Source organism: Oreochromis aureus, linkage group 10 (assembly GCF_013358895.1).
Source record: "Oreochromis aureus strain Israel breed Guangdong linkage group 10, ZZ_aureus, whole genome shotgun sequence".
In the NCBI taxonomy this organism is placed as follows: Eukaryota; Metazoa; Chordata; class Actinopteri; order Cichliformes; family Cichlidae; genus Oreochromis; species Oreochromis aureus.
In genome coordinates, this window is record NC_052951.1 from 32,821,515 (window position 1) to 32,826,451 (window position 4,937).

At 42.3% G+C, this 4,937-nt stretch overlaps 1 non-coding gene across 1 annotated transcript; it reads right to left on the reverse strand.

The window, feature by feature from the left end:
• Positions 1-302: 302 nt before the first annotated feature.
• Positions 303-374, reverse strand: trnaw-cca. The gene has a single exon. It is a non-coding gene; the product is annotated as a tRNA-Trp (tRNA).
• Positions 375-4,937: the final 4,563 nt, after the last annotated feature.

Sequence of the window (4,937 nt, forward strand, 5' to 3'; positions counted from 1 at the left end):
GATAACTAGTGTACTACCTGCCAAACACACACACACACACATTGTGTGTGTTAACATACAAACTTGTTTATGTAAATGTTCAAACAGTTTTCTTGTTTTTTTCATTTAAAGAAAAAAACATTTGAACCTCTTTGAAATAGATAACGGAGTTCTTCTTCTTGAACAGGGAAAATGAGCTTTTCCAGTTATTAATGCAACAAACACGAATAAATTTGAAGGTGTTGACATGTTTTCTGTGTACTAATTTATAGGAAAGCGCCCCCAGATTCACCTTTAATGCTGAAACTGAGGAAGCTTTCAGGTGACCTCGACATGAGTTGAACATGCAACCCTCTGAGCTGGAATCAGATGCGCTACCATTGCGCCACAAGGTCCCACATGTACACCTTCTTTTGCTCTCTATACAAGTTATTAAATGCAGGCCAGTAAAAGGACTCATTTGATTGGTCAACAGAATTAGGGCTACCAAAAGACACCACAAGGCCAGCCAAAAATAAGCCAGCGGATACAAAGACCAAGACCTCCTCACTGGGCAACATGAAGCTAAGACTGATGATCAGATGTTGGCCGAGGGTTTTGAGGTGTTTTGGACATATCGAACTGGGAGACCAAGGACCCAGTGGAGAGATTATACCTCTCAGTTGGTGTGAGAAGACCTCAGTGTACCCCAGCAAAAGGTGGAGGTTGGAGGAGGAGGCTCTGGAAAGGAAGGTGAAGCATTTAACATTAGAGGTTGTTGCTGCAGGGAAGTATTCATTTTATAAGCTTACACAAGTGAAAGAATTTCACAATTTTACCACTCTGCTGGCTCCATAGATCTGTCCAACATGTTTCCTAAACAAACAACCCCAGAAATTCATTGACCCAGATGTGATGAGAAAACAGATCGTACCATTGTGTCACAAGGTCCAGTTGGTAGCCAAAAAAAGTTTAGGGAGTTTTAGAAATAAATAAAGTTGTTCTTCAACAAAAAAAACAAACAAAAAACCCTTCTTCAATGTTTAATTCAACAATGTGTCTTAACAGAACAACTTGGAAGTTGAAACCAAAGGCACTCATTTTGACCTCAGCATGAGTTGAACACACAACCTTCTGAGCTGAAATCAGATGCACTACCATTGCACCTAGAGGAGGGACATGAGCTGGAAAAGTTTATGGAATTTTTTTCTCCTTGAAAAAACTTCAAAATTTCAGTAAATCTGAACTTTTTGTTATTGAAGCCTGAAAACAGCCTGACAAATCAGAAACAGAACTCCCCAGTACACCACCAATTTCATATTTTGAAAGGGTTGGTGGTGAGTAATGTTCCCCAAATGTTGCCACTCCTGCTGAGGAAAAAACCTCTGGTTAGGCAAGTTTGGGCAAGAGTGGCATCCATTGCACTTTGGTTGAAGCAGCTCTTATTCCTTGAATTTAGGGCAGATTTCGCCCCTTTTACATTAGTACCTACTTGGATCGACTCGCCACGGATTGCCACGACTCAACTTGGATTGAGAGGTTTTCAATTACAACCTAGTAGCATCTTGTTTGCATGCTTGCATTATAGCAAAGGGTCTGCTCGTCCCGTGACATAATTAATATGGGTCATGAACGCTACAACAAAGAAGGACGTCAAAGCAAGAATATACCTGCTGCTTGGTCTGTGGCATTTCGTTAGACTCGGGGAACACGGGGTTGTTTTTTTGTAGCCATTTTCCCCGTTGCCTGTTTTCAAAAATGGCTGTTTTAATTTTCGTAAACGAGACGCTGGCTGAGGTTCTTTCTATTGGAGATTATGTATCGGAATTTCAGGAGCGGGACCACGCCTCCAAACACGCTCCTTCTGGCTGTCATCTATATAGGTTCCCTCAGTTCTGCAAGCTGATCATTCTCGTTTACATGCCCCACCCTCCCTCCCTCCTTGTTCTCCATTCTTCATTTCTATTTAGTACACGGGGATCTGCCAGGCCCGGGAGCCATCGCCAGTCCCCTTTGAGGCCTTCCCCAAACCGCAGCTCAATTCATGTCAAAGCATTCACCTTTACCTACTAAAATGCTGTCAAACCTAAAATGAGGACGTGGGCCCAGCTAGTGAAATAGTTGAGGAAGTGGAGTGGGTAGGGGTGAGCTGCTATCACTTTTGACCCATTGTTTTCTCCTGTTTTTGGATAGGACAAGGAGGTCAGACTCTGTCTTTGCTTTGGTTCTTTCTTCTCCATGAGGTTATGAGTGCGGGCATCATAGCTTAGCTTTGTTTTGTTTATTATTTTGGCCTCGGCTGATGCCCAATTGTTGATTCTCCTGTTCTGTTGTTTTCCCTCAGTACTTTATAAATAAACGCCATGTAATGATCAGTGATTGTTTCCTGTGGCTGCTTGGGTCTTGGGAGGTCAATAGACAATGTGCGTCATCCATTGCAAGAGCAGCCTGGACCCAGAAACAGGGTCAATACATCATTACTTAAGAAGCGGACAGCAAAAGGAATCATAAAAACTATCAGCCATGTTTGGATTGGATCTGTGGTCTCATGTGTGACGGGTCAAAATACCTCGGATGGACAGATATTTACCAATCCCACAAAGGAAATGATTGTGTTACAGAAGCATGATAAAAAGTAAAAATAGTACATAGTTTAAATAAAAGTGCCTGGTAAAGGCCCTATATTATGAGGTGGTGCAGGAATTATTCTTTTTATATCAGAAAAAACAAGGAAAAGTAAAAATATAGTTAGTTGAAAACATTAAATGTTGTGGGTATTTTACAAACTGCTGAGACTGTTTGATTTTATTTGATACACTCCAAATGTTAAAGTGTCATTGGGTTACATGTTGTAAAGTAAAATGTCCATTATAAGAAACTAACTGCTAAAAAGCATTATTAGTAGCCAGTGTTTCAAAGAGAAGTAAATGTTTGCTAATTCATATACATCACAGCATTTCTTTGGGTCAGTAAGTTTTATTCTGACTGCTCATGTTATGCTTAAACACTGTTTACGCTGCAGTTTGGAGTGTCACGCTAAAATAACCTAAAGAAAGCTGTAACTGCTGCGCGAATGTACCGACTCAAGCTGAACACTCAACACGCCAGACATTAACCTCCCCGTCAGCCTGAAATGTACCTGAGGATGATGAACGACTGTGAGGAGACAAAAGAAGAAGAAAATGACCTCAGAGAGAAAGTACTTCTGTTTTTAGACATTTTGCTTTTCTTCATTCCTGGAAGTTGTTCTTTATGCAGATGCTGTTTTCTTCCTCTTGTTTCCTTCTGTCTGTCTTTTCTCCAGACTTGGTATTTTGCCAGGAGCAACAAGGTGAATTAACAGACGACCCTAATCCAGACAGACATGAGCCGGTGGATCCTGTCGTCCACAGGTTAGCTGAAGGCTAATCAGTAAATTCAAACTGACTGTCGAGAAGAGACTCTGCTTATCGCACTCCTGAGGGAGAAAGAGCCAGAGGCATGCTAACTCATTTTATGTAGAAAAAAGAACTGATGAGGTAAATGGCATTCTATAAAGTGAAATTAACAATTAACATCAACTGTGAACAATCAAACAGCCTGTTTATTATCACCATGAATACATTTAAAACCTTTTTCTTCTGCATTGATCAATTTTTTTCAGTTTTAGTGAGGTTGAACCACAGTTTTATGGCCCTACACCTGTTTTTACAGATGCTGATACATGTCAAGTACACAAAGCGACCCACTTTTAAAGGGTAAAAACAGTTCACAGCTCGAGATCGGAAGGATCGGTAGTGCCAGTGAATCACTGCTCAGCACATAGTCACAGCAACTGATTTTTATACTCTTATTAATTTCATCTGTCTCTAGTATAGGTAAAACCTAATTGGTTTGGTTTAGGCAGTAAATGGTTTGGGTTAAAATATGAAATTGTCCCTGTTTAAAAAGCTTAGTGTAAAAGACACACTCCCACATAGCAAGCAGGTCTGGCCCGGATCTGGTATCAAGCCAGCACTGCTGGCTGACTTCTGGCATGATAAGACATAGTATGTCATCCAGATATGGGCCAGGCCTGTCTATGTGATGGGATGCCACATCTGGCCCGATTATGGTTTGGTTTATGTGGCCCAGGCTCATAGAAAACAGGTCTGGCCGGGATCCGGCATCAAGCTGGCACTTCTGACTGACCGGTGTTATGGCAGAGTGTATGTCAACCAGATGTGGGCCAGGTCTGGCAATGATGGCACTATTTATGTTCCTATTTTCCTATTTTAGTGAGAAGACCCAAATGCCATGTTGCAATACTATACTGCTATGGTAGCCAACGTTTCAAATGCAGGTTTGACAGGTTTGTGAGTGTACACTTTATCCAAATCCTAGTGAGGATTTACTCAGCTTTGCCACTGGATGGCTGTAGCTCAGGAGGTATCAGTAGGTGATCTGCTCTGTAGAGCAGATCACCTACTGATCGGAAGATTAGTGGTTCGATCCCCCAGTCTGTGTGTATAAATGCAGTTAGGAAGCACTCAGTTAAGAGAAGGTGTGTGGTTGGGTGAATGTGTTGTATAGAGCACTTTGAGTAATCTGGGAGAGTAGAAAAATGCTATATAAGAATCAGTCCATTCACTGTCTGAACAGAGTTTCGTCATGTTACTTTTGCACTATTATGCACATGTTGTTATTACATGGCTTAATTAAGGTACACATTAGGCTGACATCTGGGGCCAGAGCTGAAACTGTTCTGGGCCAGCACAGAGCCAGCAGTGTGTCTGCAACTGGCCCGTGGTTGCACACAACTTACACATGGCTCACATACCGCAAAGAATGACGGCCCTTTGGTGGCCCAGACCAGGTTTGCCAAAGGTGGCCCACACACGGGCCAGCACAAGGCCAGTTGCAGACACACTGGTGGCCCTTTGCTGGCCCATGTGTGGATTACCTCTGGCAAACCTGGTCTGGGCCACCAAAGGGCCGTCATTCTTTGCGGTATGTGGGCC